This window comes from Coenobita brevimanus, chromosome 48 (assembly GCF_032717465.1).
Source record: "Coenobita brevimanus isolate Jiangsu-jjx chromosome 48, ASM3271746v2, whole genome shotgun sequence".
NCBI classification, from domain to species: Eukaryota; Metazoa; Arthropoda; class Malacostraca; order Decapoda; family Coenobitidae; genus Coenobita; species Coenobita brevimanus.
This window is the reverse complement of record NC_137001.1, coordinates 5,889,340-5,916,311: the sequence shown is the minus strand read 5'-3', so window position 1 is coordinate 5,916,311 and position 26,972 is coordinate 5,889,340. Positions and strand designations below refer to the sequence as shown.

Genomic DNA, 26,972 nt, shown 5'->3' with positions numbered 1-26,972 from the left:
CAGGTCACTATTGGTTCTAGCCTGAGAAACTGCATTTTTGACCAAATCAAGGTTTGTAAATTAGAAAGAAACATAACAGTCACACATAAGGAGCTAATATGCATCTGTCTACAAAAAATTAGGGCTCCACTTACCATACAAGAGCTGGAATAATGATGGGAAGCTGCATAGCAAGTGGTGTGTGGTGTCCTAAATCAGTGCATTTCTGTATAAAAAATGAGAGAAAAACACTCCTACTAACCTAAAATCATAAATCTATGCGAGGAAGAAGGAACCAAAGGCCATGAGCCCGCAGTAACAGTTTCCAAGAGAAAAACAAAATACAATAGAGAGCCAAAGTCAAGATCCGATCATTTTGAGATGCCTGGACACACTACGTTTGAAAGACTGGAGATCATAGGCAGCAGGAAATACAGACAGAGGGAGACAGTTCCAGAGCTGACCTGTTGCATAAATGAAAGACTGGGAGTAACGGTTAACTCTTGCATTAGAGAGCTGGACAGAAAAGGGATGAGAGTTTGCTGCCAGACGGGTGCTACACGCCCGTCGTAGAGGTGGAGGAATGCAAGCAGACAGTTCAGAGGAGCAGTGACCATTAAAGTAGCGATAGAAAAGAGATAAAGATGCAACAGTGCGGCGAAGAGACAGAGGTTGAAGGGAGTCAGTAAGAGGAGGAGAGTTAATGAGACGAAAAGCCTTTGACTCCACCCTATTGAGAAGAGTTGTATGTGGGGAGCCTCCCCACACATGAGAGTTGTACTCCACACAGGGGCGGATAAAACCCCTGTATAGAGTCAACAATTGTGCAGGGGTAAAAAAAGAGCGGAGTCGGCTTAGCACACCCAATCTCTTGGAAGCAGATTTTACAAGAGATGTAATATGATCTTTCCAAGATAAGTCCCGAGTAAATGAAACCCCAAGCATGTTCAAGGATGATGCAGGATTAAGCTGAATATTATTAAACATTAGTGGGTCTACCTGTGGAAGATTTTGTCGGGTTGATAGGTGTAAGAACTGAGTCTTAGATGCATTAAAGACAACCATATTATTTTTACCCCAGTCAGAGATATGAGCCAAGTCAGACATTAGGTGTGCCATAGCCTCATCCCTTGTTTCTTGAAGTAACTGTTGAGATGGGCGTTGCGGGAACCGAATGGAAAGGTGAAGGGTGGAGTCATCAGCGTATGAGTGGATAGGGTTAGATGTACAGCTTAGAAGATCATTGATGAATAAAAGGAAGAGAGTTGGTGATTGGACAGAGCCCTGAGGAACACCACTGTTGATAGATCTAGGAGAAGAACGATGGCCATCTACAACAGCGGCTATAGAACGACCAGAAAGGAAGCTAGCGATGAAGGCACAGATAGAAGGATAGAAACCGTAGGAGGGCAGTTTGGAAATTAAAGATTTATGCCAGACTCGATCGAAAGCCTTTGAGATGTCAAGTGCAATGGCAAAGCTTTCGCCAAAGTCCCGAAAGGAGGATGACCAGGAGTCTGAAAGTTTACTTCTTCTCAACTGGATTGTGTAATACCCAGGAAATGAGTCAATGTTGAGAAATACTGATAACATTCACTAGCTGCCTGCCACAGTTTTGAGTCGAAGGCAAATGGGTGAACCACAATCGTGGCCAGGAGACTTGTACTGATACAGCCACAATTGTGACCAGGAGACTTGTACTGATACAGCCACAATTGTGGTCAGGAGACTTGTACTGATACAGCCACGATCATGGCCAGGAGACTTGTACTGATACAGCCACAATTGTGGTCAGGAGACTTGTACTGATACAGCCACAATTGTGGCCAGGAGACTTGTAATGACACAGCCACGATCATGGCCAGGAGACTTGTACTGATACAGCCACGATCGTGGCCAGGAGACCTGAAAGGGTTAAACATGGTGTGGATAACACTGACTCGTGGCTCAACCACAGGGTGGATACCACTGTCTCATTTTTGCTATGCTTGGCCACTGCTACCCTGGGACGGTTTTCTAAACTTCCCTCCATCTCCTGGCCTGTGAACACCTCAAGGATATCCTTGGGCAGGTATGGAGGCAGAAACATTGTTTCAGCCCTGTGATGGACTAGCAGCTTTTGGCATCCCTCCCATATCTTTACAGCAGTGACCCTTCCCACCTTTGTTGGGTCAACCCTAACCTTGGGCCACCAATCCCAGTCTTCAGATTGGCAGCCCATCCTTTTACCAGGATTTATTTTACCCTGTTGAGGGCAGGCATATTGGTACCATCCCAGGACACAGATGGTTGACCCATCCCACACCATCCTGGGATTATCATCCCTGTCCTGAGGCCTGACATCCTCTCCTTGGATAAGGCACAAGTAATCAGGGACAAATGAACTTTTTTTGGGGGGGCTGTTGGCTAAACCAGATATTGGGGCTCCTACCCAGGGAAGGGGCCCCCATCATGGGGTCTTGTGTGATGCCAGTCACTGTAGTTACATCATTTATCATTGGAATTTTTTTTTTTTTTTTTTTTTTCAATGTTGGGGGCCATGGCTGTAAGGTATTCAGCCTAGTGATTAATCTACCCCTGCAAGTCACCTCTTGACTGGGCATAATTAGTTGACACCAAGCCATTATGACGGACTGTCCTGTCTTAACATGGGCACTAACTTTTAAATCACAAACTGAATCCCCGTTTGTGATGCCATGCCATTGTGAATGACTGTCCCATCATAATATGGGCACAGCACATCTTGTGTCATAGTAGATCACACTCTGAATACCTATTGGTGGCATCATCCATCCATCCATCATCCAATCTTTTGTTGCCCCATGAGGACTGTAGAAAATGGGCTAGGCAAGTTGGTCCCGACATTTAAAATGAGTGACCAGCCTCACTCATCCCACATGGCATTATGTGAGCAATAAATCCCAACCACCCACTGGATATAAACCTGCACCGGCTCAATCCAATTGGAGCACCTAAATTACCCACTAAACCACCATGTACAATAATTTGGTTATTTGGTTACCACCTAGCATAGTAAATGGCTTCCTGGAGTACAGGAGCCATTTGGCTTGTCACTCAGTGTAGAGTCACCCATAGGCAGAATGAAGAGGAAAGAATGAAGAAAAGAAAGTCAGAAGAGGAAGGGAGGAAAGGGCAGACACCCACAGCAGCATTACATCGAGTGAGTGGATGGTGAGTGCTCCCACCCACCACCAATTGGTGGCATCCAGCCATCACAAATGATCATCACATCCAACCTCAAAAACAACTTGGTTTACTTTCAATGCCACTTCCTTCTGTCCATGGGAGACTCTACACTAAGTGACAGGACAAATGGTTTCCTATACACCAGGAAACCATTTACTATGCTGGGTGGTAACCATATAACCAAATTATGGTGCCTGGTGGTATAGTGGGTAATTAAGGCACTCCAATCAGATTGGGCCTGTGCAGGTTTTTATCCATGGGATGGTTGAGTTTATCGCTCACATAATGCCATTCAGGGATGAGTGAGACTGGTCACTCTCATCTTAACCTGCCGTGTCCCACTGACGTATATATATGTCCAAACATTTTGTTACTGTGACTCCCGTTGATGTTTATAAACGCGCCGCAATTGTAAGGTCTGTCATTTGCACATTTTACAAATTTCCCACATGATTTTTGATACGTATACACAGGACACCTTCCTCTACCCTATGCCAGGCAGAGGCAATGCCTTACCCCACATGACCTCCCTCCCCCCGGCAGGCCACTGTCTCGGCAACTCACCTGTTACCAGTGACCTGGCCAGTAAAGACACGTCGCACCACGGTACAAAATTCAAGGCCAGAGTGATTCCCCAATCGATGACAATGTGGAGGACAAAGTTTATGTAGCATTAGAGGAAGAAGTGATGATCAGGTAATGTCGCCAAAAAAGGTGCGGTATGTCAATGTGTTTGGTGAGTGAAACAATGCTTATATCGCCTATATTAGTGTGAAAAGCAATAAACTCTTGTACTACATATAAATTCCTACCAAATAAATATATAAATACCATTTATGAGTGGTTTGAAATAGTTACCCCTCCCATAGAATATGTTTTCTCTGGAGCCAGGCCCCATAGAAAACACAGTGAGGAAAGGGTATTGTTACCTGTATCAGCATTTTAACCCCCTATGGGTGGGCAACTTATCAATTATACCACTGTGTGGAGCAGCATATTTTTGGAAAAATAAAGTATCAAGGAATAAGCATAAACATGCATAATTCGAAAATGGATGAAAAATGAAGACAAGAGGTGTTACATTTGCGGTAATACATCTCTGCTGGCTGTGGGAGGAGGAGGGGAGTGAGGGAGAAGAGCGGGGAGGCAGCTAATCACCAGGAGCACCTGGGGGGAGGCTAGCAAACTATTCACTCATTTGCTTTTTCTTCACCACTGAACACTATATTTATCATTTATGCTTTCTTTACACTATTCATTGTCTTCAAAATCTTATGTATGTGTTTTCTATTTTACTTGAACACTTACAACAATATAACTTACATACGTATATACTATTTTACTTGAACAAATATAACACTACAACTTATACATACATATATATATATATATATAGAGAGAGAGAGACAGACAGACAGACAGAGATATTCTATTTTACTTGTTTCAAGGTTTGGGAGAATTGAGGGCAGGACAGTAGGTGACAAGGATGCCTCATCACCCAATTTCACCAATTAGGACCGAAAATGGCTGGACGTTACATAACGTCATCCGCCTCCTCACGCATGGACGTTACGTAACGTCGCCCGCCTGTTAGGGGTTAAACCTCAGGTGAGCGATTTCTCTTTGAATTTTCAATGTTTCTCATAATAAGCAGAGGTTTTAGTAAAAAAAAATAAAAAAAATTGAAAATCTGCTGGGATTGGGAAGTCACTGATTAAAAATCTGCCAGGATGGGGCGGGTTAAATGTCAGGACCAACGTGCCTAGCCCTGCACTCCTACGCTCCTCATGGGGTAACACAAGATTAGATGATGAATGAATGAAAATACTTTCAACAGATTCCCAGGTCTTTTTCTTTCACAGCTATTAAAACTTTATCATATCTTGCCCTTCTGCCAAGTTCCATCATACCCTCTGTTTATATGCCTTCATATTATCATGCATTTAGCTGGATGTAAGGTGTTCCTATTATACTGCACATCTCCTTGTGCATGGTAATTTGGGTGAAAGAATACACTGTCGGTGAAAAATGTACACCACAAACATATCATGTACTAATGCTATTAATGGTGACATATCTTACTTGATTTCTGCCCAATATTTTTCACGGGATACTTGACATTAGTGATCTAAGCACCCAGCTCATGCTCTAACTTGCAATTGAAGTACCCCCCTCCCCATGACAAAAATAAAGCTTGAGGAGGCAAAAGTACCATAAAAATTGTGTTCCATTAGACCTGCCCCAGTAAAGTGAAAACAAAGATTACTCTCACTACAAGGTGGAGCACTTGCCATGTGCTTAGACATAATTATCTCATAATAAAATGTCATACAAAAAGGTAAGCTGCTAACCATAGACCAACAATACATACATGTACAATATTTTTGTGTACAGATGTGCAGGATATAGTGTATCTTGCTGCCCAGTTTACTGTGTACTAAATGAATGCCCTGTACTCCTGTACAACTATCACAGTGAACAGCCCTCTCCTAATACAGTGCACTCTCAATATAATCAACTAATTTGTACCAGACCCTTGACATTACAGCCAAACACCATGCTGTTCAGTAATTTCCCAGGCGTTGTGGCTTTTACCGAACAAAGACTGTTAAATATACAGCACTGTTTGGCCGTAACTCATACACAATAACATACAGGTAGGTCTAAATGGTTATTTTCTCAATAAATGCTCTATTTACTAACTGATGTTTTTATTCTTACCTTTCTGGGAGTAACTGCAGTGCAATGAAAGACTGCAAATAGGCCTCGGATAAATCTACGTACATTTGTCATTCAGTATTTACATGGAAAGTGTTGGTAAAGAAAACTGACACTGTACATTACCTGTTATATTAAATACTACTTATCAGAGAATAGCAAAACAAACAGTACAGAACAGCTGCATGTACATTAAACATAAACTGCATTCCACCACTGGCACAGTCATTGAAAACCATTACAAATCTGCACTATACTGTACATTGCCCATACACTACTGTACATTTGTTGTTCGGTATTTACAGGGAAAGTGTGGGTAAACTCATTGTATATCAGCTGTTACATTAAATATTGTACTGTATTACCTAACAGAGTATAGCAATGCAAACAGTACAGAACAGCTGTATGTATATTAAACATGTGTTTAATGCACACACAGTGTGTGTGTGTGTGGGGGGGGGGGACACAATGCTGGTAGGTGTTTCCTGCGCATCCATTCTATTACTGTACCAAAGTTCTTTAAAAGAACGTTCGGCCAACTCAAAGTGGTCGTTAAAACTGAAATTCATTGAAAGAGGGTTCAGTATATTAAGGGTTTACTGTATCTAGAGTTTCATATTATTTTATCACTCATGGTTAATGGTGTCTTGGCTCAGTAGATCGTATGACATGCTACATGAGGGGTGGCCTGCCACAAGTACCAATAGTAGCTAAAGGCGCTCTACAGACCAAAGCACTCGTTTTTTTTTTTTTTTATACAACCCACTTTTTAAAATTTTCCATTACAGACGAGCAGTTAACTGTAATTTATAAGAGTCATGTGCGCTCTCAGCTTGAATATTGCTCACCCTTGTGGAATGGATGTGGAGAGGTTGCATTAAAACAATTACACAAAATTCAGAACAAAGCTGTTAGAATTATTAACAACCCTGCCATTACAAATAAACTACCTCCCCTACAAGTACGAAGGAATGTTGCCTCCCTTGCATTATTTTACAGAGATTTTTATGGCAAATGCTCAGACGAAGTTGCATCCATGTTGCCACCTCTCCATGTCTTCCCTCGTGCTACAAGGGCATCTGGTAGCGCTCATGACTGGAATGTCATTCAGTCATATTGCAGAACTTCTGCCTATCAGAATTCTTTCATTCCCCGAACTGTATCTCTTTGGAACTCGCTTTCCCGGAGTTGTTTCCCTCCAAACTTAAACCTACAGCTGTTCAAGTCTGACTGTTACAGATATTTTATGAACAGAGGACACCAGTAAGCTGGTGTATGGATTAACTTTTTTTTATTCATTTGTTTTTCCTTCCTCTGTCGTTATTCAAAAAAAAAAAAAAAAAAATCCAGCCTATGAGATAAAACATGTCTTCTCCCTCACTTGTTAGTGAATGGCACCTTGCCTGGTTAAAGCCTGATTTCTTCTACAAGCTTTGCCACATTTATCATAACTATAAAATTGTTCTTACACTAGAATGAACTGTCAGGTGCCAAGTGAATAAGAATTTTTTCTACACAGTTTTCCAGTCATCACATTTCAAATTCTTTCGCTCCTGAACTGACACTGGAGAGATCATAATAATACTGTTCACCCTATTCATCACACTTGAATTTCTTCACTCCTTAATGAATTAAACAGTGTCAGATGACATCAACTGAGTCAACTGTTTAACACATTAAGCACACTAGAAACTCTTCCCTTCACAATGATTTAATAGGTGTTTGGTGAGATTGTTTTTCAGACCAAACTGTTTACCACACTCACCACACTTGAAATTCTTCACTCCTGAATGAACTAATAAGTGTTTGGTGAGTTCACCCTTCTGTGCAAATCGTTTACCACATTCATCACACTTGAAATTCTTCACTCCTGAATGAATTAATAGGTGTTGAGTGAGATGAACCTTCCGTGTAAATCGTTTACCACATTCATCACACTTGAAATTCTTCACTCCTGAATGAATTAATAGGTGTTGAGTGAGATGAACCTTCCGTGTAAATCGTTTACCACATTCATCACACTTGAAATTCTTCACTCCTGAATGAATTAATAGGTGTTTGGTGAGATCACCCTTCTGTGCAAATCGTCTACCACATTCATCACACTTGAAATTCTTCACTCCTGAATGAATTAATAGGTGTTGAGTGAGAACACCCTTCTGTGCAAATAGTTTACCACATTCATCACACTTGAAATTCTTCACTCCTGAATGAATTAATAGGTGTTGAGTGAGATGAATCTTCCGTGTAAATCGTTTACCACATTCATCACACTTGAAATTCTTCACTCCTGAATGAATTAATTGGTGTATGGTGAGATTACTTTTAACTGTAAATTGTTTACCACATTCATCACACTTGAAATTCTTCACTCCTGAATGAATTAATAGGTGTTTGGTGAGTTTTTCCTTCCGTGCAAATTGTTTACCACATTCATCACACTTGAAATTCTTCACTCTTGAATGAACAACTGCATGCTGGATAAGACTGTTCTTAAAAGCAAATGCTTTACCACTCTCTAAACATCTAAACTGCTTAACTTCAGCTGAGGACACTGTTTCCAGGACAGTCTCATTGTCACTGAGGAACATTTTGTCACCCACCTCACATTCTAACTGTACATCTGGTTCTTCCTTTACCACCTCCAGTATTTTGTCACCCACCTCACACTCTGACTGTACATCTGGTTCTTCCTTTACCACCTCCATTATTTTGTCACCCACCTCACACTCTGACTGTACATCTGATTCTTCCTTTACCACCTCCATTATATCATTCCTTCCACCTCTCTCAACTTCTATACTTCAGATACTCTACCCTGGTGTTAATCTTACTGTCTACCACCAACAGGATGACTTACCTTCACTGTACCAATGCTCAGTCATCAGCTGCTTCCATTACAATGAACAATAACTGTCAAAAATTCATCACTATTACTGGATAATAATTGTAATTACATAAAAAGGATAAAGTTTCAACACAGACTATTCTTCCTTTAACCCTTTGGCTGCAAGCTATCATTACGCGGCCTAAATTCTTAAAAAATGAATGTGCTAATTATAACTTTGTTGTTACTTTTCCAACAGGAAATGATCATGAAGTTTCCATTTTTTGTGTGTGATAATGGTCAAAAATGCATCTTTCTCTATGAGAAAATCGTGATTCTCTGAAGAAAAAAAAATGCAATAATAATTAAGTTTTGCTATTATGTAATTTTGCAATAATGACGAGATTTATGTCAAGCAAGGTTTTTCACTTGTATATCTACACTACAAACATGTACACTGTTTGTTGGCACATAAGAGATCAAAATTTACCGTTCATGTACAAGAAAATTGTAATATTCTGAGAAAAAAATGCGAAAATAGTTTTTGCTATTCTCTAATTTTGCTATAATGACGAGATTATTTACTTCAAGGAAGGTTTTTCACTTGTATATGTACACTAGACACAATGTTTATTGGCACATAAACGAAATAAAAACTTACTGTATTTATACAAAAACAACAGACGTGTGGAAGGAAATTTGTTTTTTTCAGCTGTGGATTGAAGTCGCCTGACTGTCATGAAGAATAATTAGTAGGGCGACCACAGTCACCTACCACGGCCAATGGATTAAACATTGCTAACACGTGAATGCTTCTGAACCGTAACTTTAAATATACAGATCACTGCTGAGTCAAGCTGTCAATTCAGACTGATATTACCACCGTCTTCCTTATTTCAATAGCTGCTACCTACTGTCTCTACAGCAACAGATACTGCAAAGGATACCACACCAGGTAAATCATCCAATATCAGTTCCTATGTGAGAAAAAACAAATCTTCCACTGGACACTACATAGATAATAACCATAAGTTGTTGACCGAGGTACCTCTTGCTGGATGTGCTAACACAACATAAGATGTGCCCTCAGTCCTGTTTTATACTTATCATCCATTACTCAGGCAGCACCCTGATGACGACAGTGTTTACAACTGCTTTACTGCTCTGACTCCAGCTGTGAACCTGGAACAACAGTCACCTTTAGACCAGCATCTCCATCAACTTAATAACACTGTCCAGTGAACCCTAATTTTGCATGGTGCTCATTTATGCTATGTGGGGAAAGAAAAAAAAAGTTCTGATTCATTTTTATGGTTATTCAATTGGCTGAGCAATAAAAGACATATGAAAATGTATATAAAAAAAGCTAAAGAAAAAAATGCTGTGTCTGTCTTATTATGGGCTGGTTTGCAAATCTCTGTATACAACATGAACTCTTATAGGCAAAAAATACATTTAACATTTAATATCACTTTACTGTGCCATTCATGATCAATACATCTTTAACTGTTAAAATGTGACATTCCTTCCATAAGTAATGATCAAGTAACTGCTATATTACTTTTGGAATGTATTCTGAATTTCCTGCCACGTCATTACTATGCATCAGAGACATGGATAACACCAATGGTGGCACAGTTTGACAGTAAGCCATAGTATACTGGAAGCATTCCTGTACTGGAAATACACTTTTTACAGAGCCAAGAGTGGGATCTTTGGGAAAATTTCTGATTCACTTTTCCCCAATACCAAAATAAAATAAAAGGGGGAGTCTTAAGCTTCTTTTTGTGCAGATTCCATTTGCACAATGCACAGTATAACTTGGGAATACTGTACATTGGTCATGCAAAACAATGATTTAAAGTAAAACACTTTATAAAGGCAGAGCCAGAAACATCAACATGAAGATCTGAGTCTAGGCACAATCATTACCTTTTAGTTGGGGTCTGCAGAGTCCACATCAGCTCCTCTGATGAACTGATTACAAACTGCCTTGTGCGTGTCCAGCTGTTCTCTCACCACACACCTGAATCACAGATCACTTCATTACATACAGAACAGTAGACTATCTAGTGGACAAGTAATTAATGTTACATCAACACAATTATGTAATACTTTTAGAAGTCACTGGCCTGGCATCAAGAGATTAATGTGTACTTCCTAAGGAAATACAGAAACCAGTAAAGCTTAAATGTAAAGTATGCCTAAAACAAAGATACATACAGCAACTTTACATAATTAAAACAATGACTGAAGGTAGTAGGTGGTGGGAACCATCATCCACTCACTTGATGTTTGGTAGTACTGAACATTTCCCTTCCCCCTTCTCATTTTATTTCTGTGTCTGCCTTTCTCTCATCTTACCTCTCCCTTACCTTTCTGTTACTTTTTATTACTCTTCTTTCCATATCAGGTGGGTCTACTGTATGCTCATTGACAAGCCTAATAGTTTCCTATAACCCAGTAACCCATAACAACTCTGGTTGGTAACAATATAGGCTAACCAAATTACAGGATGAAATGAAGCCTGCTATGGTGCCCCTATTAGCTGGGTGGAAAGATGCAAATGTGGCATTCATCCAGGAACCAAACCACACTATTCCATGCACCTTGCTTGGGTTAGGCACTGTCAGCCACAAAGGAACATCAGGTCATTACATGGGACAACCCTGTAGTGTTGCTTGCCTGTAGCTGATGGGTCTGCTTGGCCAGACAGTCTGGGGCTGATCAGAAACAAAAAACAACCACTGACTATCATACATCTGGCAAGTCCTATGTGGTGAATATGGGTGCCAAGTTAGTCTACTCCACCTAGTGCCACCTCTGCACCACTAAACAATAGGTAGCTACTGATTGTTCTCATATTAGTTTCCTAATGTAGACTGGATGCTTCCAATACCAGCCTAGTGCTGTTACACTGACTTAGTCTACGTCCTGTCACCGGCAAAACCCTCTAGAATCATAGGACTGACATTCTACGTTCTGTCACCACCAAATCCCTTTAGAATTATAGGACGTTAAAAATGGTAACTGCACTGGATTCAGTCATACGAGGTTATAACCATATCACGACACCTAAACGGATTGTAGTAGCATGATGCACCTCTAGATGGCAGTACTAACATGCATTATGAGTAAGTGTGCCACACGGTGAGGAGCTAGGCAGACGTGCGGATTTGTGACATTCATTTGTTCGCTCTTGTGCATGTGTTGTCAGGTGATTTTTAGGATAGATATGAAAAAGGAAGTGTGAATTCCCGATGTCACTAACCAAGGAAAAAATGCCACTCTTCACCAGATTATATAATTTTCGACATCAAAGTCGGTCAACTAAACCCCGTTCATTTTATGTGCCCTCTTTGTCACTGAAAAGAAGGCAGAAATTATAACAACATTATTTTTATTCACTGCTACAAGGAAGAGAGACTGTAATATAGTCAAATAGAATAAAAAATTGGTTGGCTGAGTCTACCATCTCTGTATTGGGACGGTTATTATTCTTTCCTACCTTAAATATTCATAAGCTTTATTTTACATTCATTTCATGTATTTGTCCATCAAAACAAAAACAGTGTTACAAGAAATATGTAACGATTCTTCGTTAAAAAACAGTAGCACGACATGGCTGAAGATCATATGTTACGATCATAAACAATAGCAAAGTCACGTGTATCTACTGCCCAGCTGGACCTGCTGTATAAAGATCATGGAAAACCATTGCATAGAAAAATGGACAGTGCTTAGACTGAAGTTTTTCCTGAAGTCAATAGGAATACCCTGTTCAGGGTACACAAAACCCCAGTTGGTTAGACTTTTTGTACAGTACTTTGGAGCCCTCGGCATCGTCGGATATCGGCCGGCAGTCTCGTCTCTGCACAATTTCGGCTTTAAACATTGTACAATTTTCATATGAAATACTTTGCAGATTTTCTTCAGCATTTTGGGGATGAAGCATTGTTCTTTTAGAAAACTAAATTATATGGTTTTCAAACCAAAGATGCAGCTAGAGACTTGTAAAATAAGTAATGAATGCTGCCACTCCCAGTGTGCTTTCACGGCTTCTATAGTAACGTTTTGCTGCATTTATCACACTAAAGCATCTAGGAAATTATCTAGGAAATTAGTATACCTACTAAATAATATCATGAAGAGCTTACCTACAGTATATCAATAACTATCACGGGTGAGATTTTTAAAGATATGTGATTTCTGTGGTGTCTGCATGAGTAGCCTGACCTCCATATTGACCTAGCTGGTGATCAATGGTAACTCTTGAGTTAGTGACGGTGTGAATTTGCATCAAATTTTCTGCAAATCTCAAGAAAAATGCAAATGAGACCCTGACAATGATTCAGCAAGTGTTTGGTGAGCAATCTTTCGGTTGGACACAGGTGATTCAGTGGCAGGTAGGTTCAAAGCCAGTCAAACATCAGTTGACAATGACAACCACACAGGGAGGTCCTCAACCAGCACAACTCCTCAGAATGTCGCAAAATTTTAGCAGCTCATTCATAAGGATCGACATCGGAACATTCACGATATTGGTGAGGAGGTGGGAATTGGTTTTGTGACATGTCAGAGGATTCTCACTGAAGAATTGGCAAGCGCCAAATCACAGCCAAATTTGTCCCCAGGCTCCTGACAACTGACCACATGCTGCAATGCGTTGATGTCTGCAATGAGATTCTTGAACTCACCTCAGAAGATGAACGCTTCTTGTCCAGGCCCTCTGTGACATTTTTCTGTTCCCAAAAATGAAAATTAGGCTGAGAGAGCATTGTTTTGATACCACTGAGGACATCCAGAAGGAATAGCAGGCGGTGCTTGACAATGGTCGAAAAGGACTTCCAGGGAGCGTTCCAGCAATGGAGGAAGTGCTGGGATCAGTGTATCAATGCGCAAGGGAACTACTTTGAGGGTGATGGTGGCCAATACGAGCTATGGTGAGTTATCAAATTTATATAGCATTAGTCCAGAAAATATTGGATTACACCTTGTATATAACCCCTCCAGTTCAGTATATTTTTCCAGAAGCTGAATAAACTCGTCCTTACACAGTAATCCCTCCAATATCCGACGTAATAGAGCCATAGGCAGATCTGGATAGTGGTCCTGTCTGGATATTGGGCCCCAGCTTCTGGACTTGTACTTATGGACCCTAACTCATAAAAAGACCTATACAACTCCCTCTGGACATGCATAGCACCTATTTAAGACCCAAATCACACCAATAAGGGACATAAAAGACAGAAATAAATGCAAAAGAAGCATAAAACAAGGTTATTGAGGTAGGTTCATACAATATTCAACATTCTGGGTACGGTACGTTACAAGTCCCTGGCTCCTGGACTGGTAGTTATGGACCCTAACTTAGCCTACGGTAACGCAGAAAAACACCTCCCTACTGCACATGCATAGCACCTAAGACACAGCATATTGACACCAATAAGGGACATAAAAGAGTGCAATGAGGTGTTTGAGGTAAGTATAGTGTGGAAAATACAGTAGAGTACAGTATGAAACATTCTGCCTACTTACAGCAAGTCCATGGCCATATCGATGAATAACCGCCTCCTCTCAGACTCTGACAGTAAGAAGGATTTCCTGAAGCACTTGCAGTACACTGTTCATGAAGTCTTGCACTGAACAGTCATTCGCACTCAGAAGTCCATTCTCTTCACAATGTGCACTCTTGTCTAACTTATGCTCCATTGTAAATTAATAAGTGTTGCACTCTGCACTTTAAGTCTTTCCACTCTTATAACCATTTTCTAAAGCAAAAACACACAAGTTTATTTACGTTAAATTTAGTCCAAAAATTGTCTTTTCACTCACAACTGTAAATTCTTAACACAATGCACTGTTTTTTTCACTGCACAACACTGTAAATTCCTGTGTGGTCTAGTGAAGAAGTTCTTGGCGTCTATTCACTGTCAGAGTCCGAGAGTATCGCTGGCAGGTGACCTAGGGATGCGTCGCTGGGTCGTGGTGATGGCGTACCCACTGCAGACGACTCTGAAGACAGACGCAAACTCACGTCGAGTGGTGACTCCACCGTGGCTGATATGCTGGGCTGTGGCTCGGAGCATGAGGGCCTGTCTTGGGGAGGCAATGGAGTGGAGCCAGGGCTGGGCACAGCGGGGGTCACGGGCCTGAAAAAACTGTCAATCGTTGATTGACGCAAGGAACGACGATTCTGACGATTAATGATGCGCTGCCTGAAAGCAAGCACTTCCTCCATAAGTCCCAAGGGCCCTATCTCCCTGTCGCAGTCCGGGTGTTCCAGGTAGTCCAGAACGAACTCTAGGTGTTCCCGGAGTGCGCTCAGCTTGAGGATGGCTGGAGTTGTGTCATGCTGAGAGGAGTCCGCATCATCGTCGTCGTCCTCGTCGGAATCTTCAAGCTGGGTACTGACACCTGCAACTGAAGATGTGATCTCGATATCAGACAGGGTCTGATACCCAGCATGGCCCTCGTCGTCATCCAACCACTCACGTACGTCGTCCACATCAACATCGTCGCCATGCGTACGTAGACGTGCATGGAAGTCATCCACTTCAAAACCTAGGAAATCGTACTCCAATCCGTTCCGAGAAGCAGGTGAGACCAACCATTTTCTAGAGTCTTGACAGGGATTTCCTTCCATGCACTGGCCCAGTTGTAGATTGCAGACTTGATGTTGTAGCGGCAAAGGTTTTCCAAAGTCCGCTGGCCTTGCGTGTCCCATCCCTCCCTGCGCTCGTCCTCGTCCTCAAGAACAACCATCACCTCTTCCAGGAACTTCCTTCGGTACAGCCTCTTCGTTGCCACGATCACTCCTTGGTCCATTGGTTGGATGAGAGCAGTAGTATTAGGTGGCAGAAACATGCACCTAATGCGGCCATTCTCAGCCACCAAGTCCTTGTCGCACGGGTGGGCAGGTGCATTGTCGAGGAGAAGGAGCGCCCTTACCTGGTCGCGTGGGATTCCCAGTTTCTCCGTCTGGTAATGTATGACCTCCTTGACGAAATGGCAGTGGAACCAGTCTTTGAAGATCTGGGCTGTGAACCATGCCTTCAAAGAATGGTACCAGATGACAGGAAGGACATCCATCACCCAACGAAGACACCGAGGCTGCTTTGTCCAACAATAATGGGCTTAAGCCGGTGTATGCCGTTAGCATTGGCACAACACAAAGCAGATATCCGTTGCTTGGAGAGCTTGCAACCAGGTACACGCTCCTCCGTCTCCTCGGCTAGAGTGTTTGTTGGCAAAGAGCGATAGAATAAACCAGTTTCGTCAGTGTTGTAGATTTGACCGAGAGTGAGGCCCTCCCTGTCGATCAAGCCCTTCACCTTGTGCCGAAACTCGTCAACTCCATCCTCGTTAGCGTCCAAAGCTTCGCCATGAGCCTTATGGTTGGTAAGGCCATGCCGTACCTTAAATGCGAAGAGCCAACCCTCAGATGCCTTGAAGTCTAGGGCGTCGTGAAGCCTGGCGAACTTCTCAGCAGCAGCCTTCAGCTTCGTACCACATACCATCACACCAGCAGCACATTGCTGTCGATACCAAATCAACGTGGAAGGGTCAACTTCAGCAAACTTGGGAGTAAACATCACCTTCCTCACCACGTTGCGTTTGCTTCTCGACGAGAAGTCAGCCGTGTACTGCATGAGTTTGTCTCGGGATCTCTTAATATCCAAGTAGATCGGGCCAGGTTAAACTCGTGGAGGATGCGTGAAGAAGACCACCCCCGCATCTACTTTCTCCAATATCTCCTGCTTCCTCTCCAGAGTTAAAACCACTCTCTTCCTCTTCTCAGGCAGCGGGGCCATCATCACACACACGAAAGAGAGGTACGAGAGCAGCAGGAGTGCCTGCAGCAGGTAAGGCACCACCACAAAAGCGAGCACGTGGGCAGCCATGATGACGAGCGTTCACTCGTGATGAGAGACAGGCGGAAAGTGGGGAGGATGCAGGGGCGCTCTAGCGGACATCGGAGGAATGACGCGCCAAAACAAAGCTGTTCCGTGCCCCGCCCGCCAAGTTCAAATTACGGCGGGATTTTTTTTTTTTCGAATTTTTTTGCAGTATTCGGACCATTTCGGGAATATTGGATCCCAGGACGATTATGTCCGGTTTGTGGGGATGTTCGGATATTGGGCGTTCGGATATTAGAAGGATAACTGTATATCCAAAATAACTGAAGATAGGACAATACGAGCCTTGTTCAGTACTTATTATTACAAGCCAAACCTTACAGTACCTATTCAAACACACGTCTTACCTCACTTTAATTGTCGAACCTAACAATATAAACAAGCCCAACCAAAAATAACCTACTGGTAACCTAACTTACGCAAGCCAACCCTAACCTAACCTAACACAGTCCAAACTAACTTTATTTAACCATAAACTAGCCCAATCTAACCTAAACTGACCTATGGTAACTTATCCAAACTGAAATATCATAAATTAGGTTTGGAAGTGGTGGCAACCATCATCTACTTACCTGATGTTGTGCTGCCTACTTCTTCCTTAGCCTACATCATTCTTTTTCTGTGCCTGCCCTCCTCTTTTCCTATTACTCCTATCTTTCCTGTCAATTCTTATTGCTATTCTTTCCTTTACAGGTGTCTTTACATTGAGTGACATGCCAAATGGTTTCCTGTAAGCCAAGAAACCATTTACAATGCTGGGTGGTAACCATATAACCAAATAATATGTGCTCCCTACGTGTCAGCAAGTGGGTTGGTGGAGGGTGCCCCTCCCCGTAAAACAACTAACTCAATGACAAATGGCTACCCCTTACGGGATTGTGGCGTCTGGCAATAGAGAGATATATAGATAATAATTTGAAATTAAAGCATTTATTTAAGGTGGAAATACAAGAACTAAAAGTCTTTCACCACTACCATACATTCAATGGAATCAGCTGTTTTTTGTTTATGATTTACACTGGGCCTGGCATGATGCAGTACCTTGATCCATGATGTGTGTGGTATCTAACCCACAGAATGCTTACCTTACCGTGTATTTATCATAATACAAGCTCATCTAAGTCTCTATTTTTAGTAATAATTAGTAATGCCATTGAGTGATTTGCTTCTGTTGGTGGCCATCATGCCAGCCACCTCAACCTGTAGCCCTGTCCCACTCCAGGACTGTGTGTGTGTGTGTGTGTGTGTTTTGCTTTTTTTTTGGGGGGGAGGGGTGATTGTGCCTTATACATGGCAGGAAATACAGTGGGTTGGGTTGTTATGAAAATCAGCAAAGATAAGTGTAATTTAGTGCCAAAAACAGGATGCCAAGATGGTGTCCATCTGTCTTCAGCACACCACAAGATGGTGTAGTAGCAGTAGTAGTTGTTCCCTAGGCAGTCTGGCCAAACAGCCATGAGTCCCTAAGGAAGGCCATGGCCGAGACCGGGCTTTCCCATAGAGTTCTCAAGGAGAGATGTTGTGTTGTTGGCGTAGGTCAGTGTGTGCAATGCAGTCTTCCATATTGTGCCTAATAGTATGGGGTGCTGTGTTGCATCCTGGACAGACATCAGCGACGGGGTCATCCAGCCTCTTCTGATAAATTAGAGGGTTGGATGATGCCCACATCTCAGCCTGGCCAGGTGGACCCTGTCTTCACGAGGGAGATAGGATTCACAATGGCGGATATCGAGAGGCTGTGCATGCAGCTGTCTATTGTCTTTGAGTGACTGAATGAAGCGGAGAGTGATCTGAGTATGGATATGCTTCTGAGGCAGGTACGGGGAATAGATGACAGTACAGTAATACCTCGATATACGATACCCTTAGATGCGATACCCAGGCTTAATGATGGGGGTAGAAATTGCACTAGAAACTGCACCATACCCCGCCTAACAATGGCTAAACCTCAGTTAAATGATGGGTTTTGATTTTTCTTACCAATTTTGATATTTTAGACTAAAATTGTGTGTTTAGGTTGATTTATAAACTGTTTTTAGACTCTGATTAATGTGTTTTAGCCATAGGTGGGGTGAACATTGTCATTTTGGGGTACAGTTTACTAAGCCTGATTTTCTCCAGACTTATATCTGATGATATTCAGATCTTATTTGTTGGTTTTAGTGAGTTCTTTAAAGGTGTTAAGCTTAGGTTAGCTTTCTTGACAGCTGTTAGGTCATTTAGATTAGCTTCAAACTTTCTTTTGGGGCTCATCTGGGTGGGTTTTGGACTTGGTTTGGGGGGAAACCCAGGGCTGGTAAGCAGTCCACAATAAAATATATGTTAAAAGTACCCTGATATACAATAACCCGCCTAATGATGGAGTTTTACCTAACCAATTAGACTCTTAAACCGGGGAATGCCTGTATTTGTGTACCAGTATGACATCGTATGTTGGGTGTTTTGATATTCCTTGGTGTGTGTGAATGTGCTGCCATGTAGTGTAGTGGATGATGTGGGTTTGTGGTGGCTTCAGCGAGAATTTGGGTGTCTCTCATGTCTAGATGACCCTTGACTTTGAGGACTTCGGTTTTTGGTGTAGGTGGTCTGTGGCTGTGCAGCCTGTGATTATTTTCAGGGCTTGTTCTGTATGGTCTGTAGAGTTTTGTAGTGTGTTTTAGTGAGGTTGGAAGCCCAAGCAGGGGTTGCATAATTCATCACTGAATGTATGTATTGTTGGTATACTGTGGTGGTGGTTTCTTTGTTGTGTCCAAACGTTGTGTGGGCAAGTGACTGAGTCTTGTGTTAATTTATCTTTAATGTTTGTGATGTGTTGTTTAAATGACATTGATGTATTGTATGTTACACCAAGGATTGTGTGTGTGTGTGTGTGTGTGTGTGTGTGTGTGTGTGTTAGGGGAGTGTTGTTTATGATGGGGTGTGGAATGTGACTGTGTTCTGCTGTCCAGTTTGTGAAAAGGGTCATTAGATTTGGCTGGGACTATTTTAAGTCTGTTTGTGAAACATTTGTGTAGTGTGTTGAGGTAAGGTTGGACGATGTGTGCAGCTGTGTTTGCGTTTTGGTGTGTACACATAGGTGTTATGTCATACACATAGGAAGCTAGGTGTATCTGTGGTGTGTGGGATGTGGGTATGTCATGCAGGTATAGGTTAATGAGAGTAGGGGACAAAACAGATCCTTGAGGGACGCCATTTGTGAAGTTTCTATGTTCGAAGACTGACTGACAAATGTTACATGTGTACATCTGCCTGCTGAATAGTTTGCCAGCCATCTTCTTGTGTTATCTGCATGATAACAAAAGTCAGTTTTGAATAATGGTACACATACCGTAAACTGGGGTGAATTCGGACAATTTTTTCATTTTTTTGTGCCATGTAATCTAGTTTTTAATTCAGTCCAAGATCTTAAGTACTGTATGTTGAGCTGGTCCACTAAGGTATCGAATCATAGCAGTAAAAAATTTAAAATGTTTCAAATATAATTATAGCAAATATTGTAATGGGTGTCCGAATTTGTACTCAAGCTTTGGTGAATTCGGACACACTGTATAAATTCGTACATAAATAGAAAATGAATGCATATGACTACCCTGGGTTCCCAGTTTAGTCTCGGACGTATGTGGGGCCATGTCGGACGCTCTGGGGCTTTTAAAAAAATGTTCTTGCAGTACAAAAATAATGCCACTCCCTGACAAAATAAGCTAATGACTATAATGAGATATGAACACAACAGCAATTTTATTTTTTTCCTTGGTTTAAATAAAACATATTAGAACACATGTAGATAAGATAAATCTAGCAACAAACCTTAGTACTGTTCATGGAACAATCATTTCTTGACTAATAATTTCGTTTTTGGAAGATTGATGGATTATAAGTTACAGGTGATATTTAACATGATTATTTGGCTTTACCAGTTTTTTGCTTTCCTTTTTCACTACGATAAGGACCTTGATCTCCACCAGTTCTTTTCTTAAATGTTCGAGTCATTAGGTGACCTTGTTTAAACAGGTAGTACCATAAAAGCTCAAGAGTATACCTGTAAATGATACATATGAACCCAATTACACACAGTATCCACATCTGGCAAATTATAAGCAATTGTACATTGTAAAAAGTGTTACTTTTTCGTTCATACTCCCCCTGTCCGAATTCACCTCATGTCCGAACTGACTCCAATTTGCATTAAAATTTTAAAAATTTCATTAAATGCCCAGTTAAGAGATTAATTGAGAAGATAACGCCAATTACTTACTTTGCACTTTCACACTACGCATGAAAGTACATCCGGGCACCGAAGATTTTCCTGCACCTATTCATTAACATTTCTGCCAAAGAAAGTTTGCCAATTTTACAAATTTTATTCTTTTTACATATGTATGCTTTTTAGTATATATTTGGTATGTGTCACGTGATATATTAAGTATCTTTATACACGAAAGTACAGTAAAGAATTACAAACAATTGGGAGCAAACAGATTTCCAATATGTTCATTAATTAATTAATTTAAACAACTTTTTATTGCAATAATATCCGAATTTGCCCCGAGTCCGAATTCACCCCAGTTTACGGTACGCTTTATCTGATGCAGTAAAAGCATCTTACAATGCCAGTTCTTCTTCTTCCTGATTGTCTGTTACATACAGTTTTCACATTATTTCTGGGGTGGTACATGAGCATTTCCCTCTTGTTTTTTAGCTGTGCTCTGCTGTGTCAACTCTTCATTTGCCTGCTGTAATGGCAGAAGAGACTGTCCTAACCTAAGTGTTTAACTAAACCTAACCTAACCTAGCTTAACTGTACCTAATAATTTCATTTGATCTAACCTAACCTAACCTAGCCTCCACTTGGAATGCTGGGAAACGAAAACCACCTTTGAGTACGTAAAACAAAACAATCGTAGGTACAGCTTTAGGAACATGATGATAAAAACAGTGGGAACTTTTTCAGCAGTTAAAGGTAATTTACCACCTGAAAACAGTCATAATAATACAGAAAACAAACTGGAGGAATATGAATTGAATTGGTAAGGTCCTTCTACTCGTTCAAGTAAAGTGTATGTTTAACTGGATAATTACTACACCACACAAAAACTGACAACAGCTTAAAAATTCTCTGAAAGGGAATGAAACATGAAAACAGACCTGATCCAAACAAGCATACAGGGTAATTCCTTACCAAACGGACACAGCGATTCCCCCTGCATTATAACACAATCACATTCTCAAAGCAAGTAATTTTGGTACACACGCAACACAGATGGATAACTAATGAATTGACTGCAAGTAGTGATTGGAAAAAGACAAACCTATTTTTGGGTAGTTATGGAAGCAACCAGGTCACCCACGGTTTTGTTTACCAACCATCTCTCCAACTGGGAACATCAGTGTATCCCGTGTCAAAGCGATGGCAAACTTAATGATTTAACCAAACCTAACCCAGCCAAACCTAATCTAATCCAGCTTAACCTCACTTGCATTTCACAGCTGGCTTTCAAATCTAAAAATACACCATGAATGTTAAATATGGCTGGCGCAGAAGGCGAAATATTTTACACTTTCTAAATCTTCACTTTCAGCTTTCAGAAGTTGTTTATAAAAATGTTTAGTAGCTGTGGCAATCCAGGAAAAGTAACCTGTGAAACATTCAATAAAAAACATGGAAAGGCCGCGCCCGTTTGGTAAAGAATTAATCAGTTCTGTACGCATTTATAATTTACCATATCAGACATCGATAACACAGTAACTTACGGGTGGTGTCCATCCCTCAGTGACGCAGTGAACACCCTCCACACGATCGTCCTGACAGGGAAATTATCAAGTACACTTCACCACAGCACAGTCCACACCAGCGTTGCCACACTTTTGGATGGGAATTTTCGTACCGGCTCTTCAAAATTATCGTATTTTTGGTGGAATTATCATACCTTATTAAATTCACTTTTGTAGTTTAATAATCTATGTATTTTAAAACTGTCACCGATACCTTGGTGTATTTACTGGAAACTTACCCATTACAATAAATATTCATCAGTACCTTAATTTTGTTAGGTACTGACGTATACTTTGGTGTATATTTATCACTTTATTTTGTATCAGACTAATTAGGGCACACCATGAAAATCGCATAATAATATTAATATAATAATATAATCATATCTTTTATTACAAAAATAATGTTACAAAAAATAGCTTTTGTGTCACTCTAGAAAATCAGTCTGATTAGCAGCAGAATGCAGTCCATTAAACTTAAACAGAGAACTCTTAGAAATGTGCTTCCTCTTGCAGATGATAACTCACCAAGACAATAAAAGAAGTATTTTCAGTGATCACAATTACATTAACCCTTAAGATCACTCATCTGTCAAACTGTGCAACAACTGTGCATGATTAGCTATGCGTGCCACAAAATTTACTGCCACGCTAGCATTCAACCCAAAATTATCATACTAACCGTACGATAATAGAAAATGGTATCGTACATCGTGCCAAAGGCATTATTGTCATACATATATGATAAATATCGTACTTATGGCAACACTGGTCCACACAGCCAGCTGACGCCACAAGACTGACAACAATCACTCATCACTGATGCTAATTCCGCCATCTTGCCACTCGTATTTGTCTTTTATTGGTTTATTTTCAAAACCTGGCAAAGTTCCATATATTCATAAATGCCATGGTAATATTTTTGAATGTATACTTTAAAATATTAAGATTTCAAGTGCACATATACGCGATCTCTTGGAGGGAATTTTTGTTTAGAAAGACGGCGACCATATGGCTTTAGAGTTTGATTGTTGCCCTTTAGTTAGGACGTATCAATGATGTGTCTGTGTACACATCACTCAGCTGTATAACATGGAGGGCTATCACCTCAGCGAGTGTGTGACTTATGGCCGTCATATTGAAACACCTGCATTCTTCACCTTCACCATGGTAATCTTGGCTTAGTCTCTGTTTCCCTGCTCCTTCTATGTATACTGAAAATCATCATCATCATCATCATCATCATCATCCAGACCTCCTTTCCCACCCCAGGGCAGGGTGAGGAGCAGCAACTTCCAGCATTCATCACGTTCGCGCGCCTGGAGAAATGCCAGATGTCACCAGTATTTCAATTTTTCAGATGGAGAAAAAATCACATGTCGGGCAATAATTGAATGTCCTTTTTCATGCATCTTCTATCTATCTATCTACTGCCAGATGCCATACTCCCATAAGGGGTGGCCATTTGACTTTGAGTTAGTTGTTTTACCGGGAGGGGCACTAACCCTCCACCAACCCACTTGTTGACACGTAGGGAACACGTATGGTTTGGTTATATGGTTACCACCCAGCGTTGTAAATGGTTTCTTGGCTTTCATGCATCTTACTTGTTGTAAAGATACATAAATATTCTATTTCTTCTCTTTTAAACAGTATTGTGTCAATGCAGCATGAACAAAAGTAATTATAAAAAAATATTCCACAGCAGTTGCAGCCTGGTTTATGCATGCATAGAAATATGTATGTATATCTTAATCCAATACCAGAAATTAGTTATAAATTATACTAACAAATTAAACTCCCTATGAGTAAGAATAAAACTCAGTTCACTTCAAATAAACATGTCGATATTTATATGCTGCCTGAAGTAAAACAAGATTTCCGAGGAAACCGAAACAGCCGTCTGTCTTCACTGGCTGATCTGCTCATCACCTGTGCCTACTTCGTACGTCTGGCAGCGCTAAGCCTTGGTAAACCCTAAAATTTTAGAGTCTAATAAATATTAATAAAATACCCGCCGCCGGACCACACACCCCGCCACCCCCAACCCCACCACCGGGCCGCTACCACACCACCACCCCAGGAGGACACAACGGTGGGGCTAGTGACCCAGATCAAGAGGGTCACCGGGACACTACTGTCCTGAGTCCCTTTTCCCCGCAACTACCCGCCCGTCAAGTTCAAATTACGGGCGGGATTTTTTTTTTTTCTAATTTTTTGCAGTTTTCGGACCATTTTGGGAATATTGGATCCCATGACGATTATGTCTGGTTAGTGGGGATGTTCGGATATTGGGCGTTCGGATATTAGGATTACTGTATATCCAAAATAACTGAAGATAGGACAATATGAGCCTTGTTCAGTACTTATTATTACAAGCCAAACCTTACAGTACCTATTCAAACACACGTCTTACCTCACTTTAATTGTCTAACCTAACAATATAAACAAGCCCAACCAAAAATAACCTACTGGTAACCTAACTTACGCAAGCCAACCCTAACCTAACCTAACACAGTCCAAACTAACTTTATTTAACCATAAACTAGCCCAATCTAACCTAAACTAACCTATGGTAACTTATCCAAACTGAAATATCATAAATTAGGTTTGGAGGTGGTGGCAACCATCATCTACTTACTTGATGTAGTGCTGCCTACTTCTTCCTTAGCCTACATCATTCTTTTTCTGTGCCTGCCCTCCTCTTTTCCTATTACTCCTATCTTTCCTGTCAATTCTTATTGTTATTCTTTCCTTTACAGGTGTCTTTACATTGAGTGACATGCCAAATGGCTTCCTGTAAGCCAAGAAACCATTTACAATGCTGGGTGGTAACTATATAACCAAATCATATGTGCTTCCTAAGTGTCAGCAAGTGGGTTGGTGGAGGGTGCCCCTCCCCGTAAAACAAATAACTCAATGACAAATGGCTACCCCTTACGGGATTGTGGCGTCTGGCAATAGAGAGATAGATAGATAATAATTTGGCATTAAAGCATTTATTTAAGGTGGAAATACAAGAACTACAAGTCTTTCACCACTACCATACATTCAATGGAATCAGCTGTTTTTTGTTTATGATTTACACTGGGCCTGGCATGATGCAGTACCTTGACCCATGATGTGTGTGGTATCTAACCCACAGAATGCTTACCTTACCATGTATTTATCATAATACAAGCTCATCTAAGTCTCTATTTTTAGTAATAATTAGTAATGCCATTGAGTGATTTGATTCTGTTGGTGGCCATCATGCCAGCCACCTCAACCTGTAGCCCTGTTCCACTCTAGGACTGTGTGTGTGTGTGTGTGTGTGTGTGTGTGTGTGTGTGTGTGTGTGTGTGTTTTGCTTTTTTTTTTGGGGGGGAGAGGGATTGTGCTTTATACATGGCAGGAAATACAGTGGGTTGGGTTGTTATGAAAATTTAGAGTAGCTCTGGATAAATCAGCAAAGATAAGCATAATTTAGTGCCAAAAACAGCATGCCAAGATGGTGTCCATCTGTCTTCAGCACACCACACGATGGTGTAGTAGCAGTAGTAGTTGTTCCCTAGGCAGTCTGGCCAAACAGCCATGAGTCCCTAAGGAAGGCCATGGCCGAGACCGGGCTTTCCCATAGAGTTCTCAAGGAGAGATGTTGTGTTGTTGGCGTAGGTCTGTGTGTGCAATGCAGTCTTCCATAATGTGCCTAATAGTATGGGGTGCTGTGTTGCATCCTGGACAGACATCAGCGACGGGGTCATCCAGCCTCTTCTGATAAATTAGAGGGCTGGATGATGCCCACATCTCAGCCTGGCCAGGTGGACTCTGTCTTCACGAGGGAGATAGGATTCACAATGGCGGATATTGAGAGGCTGTGCATGCAGCTGTGTATTGTCTTTGAGTGACTGAATGAAGCGGCGAGTGATCTGAGTATGGATATGCTTCTGAGGCAGGTACGGGGAATAGATGACAGTACAGTAATACCTCGATATACGATACCCTTAGATGCGATACCCAGGCTTAATGATGGGGGTAGAAATTGCACTAGAAACTGCACCATACCCCGCCTAACAATGGCTAAACCTCAGTTAAATGATGGGTTTTGATTTTTCTTACCAATTTTGATATTTTAGACTAAAATTGTGTGTTTAGGTTGATTTATAAACTGTTTTTAGACTCTGATTAATGTGTTTTAGCCATAGGTGGGGTGAACATTGTCATTTTGGGGTACAGTTTACTAAGCCTGATTTTCTCCAGACTTATATCTGATGATATTCAGATCTTATTTGTTGGTTTTGGTGAGTTCTTTAAAGGTGTTAAGCTTAGGTTAGCTTTCTTGACAGCTGTTAGGTCATTTAGATTAGCTTTAAACCTTCTTTTGGGGCTCATCTGGGTGGGTTTTGGACTTGGTTTGGGGGGAAACCCAGGGCTGGTAAACAGTCCACAATAAAATATATGTTAAAAGTACCCTGATATACAATACCCCACCTAATGATGGAGTTTTACCTACCCAATTAGACTCTTAAACCAGGGAATGCCTGTATTTGTGTACCAGTATGATATCGTGT

General features: G+C 41.2%; 1 pseudogene; it reads right to left on the bottom strand.

Annotated features, from left to right (window-relative positions):
• Positions 1-7,545: 7,545 nt before the first annotated feature.
• LOC145399274 (uncharacterized) overlaps positions 7,546-26,972 on the bottom strand; it is a 326,005-nt pseudogene continuing 306,578 nt past the window's right edge.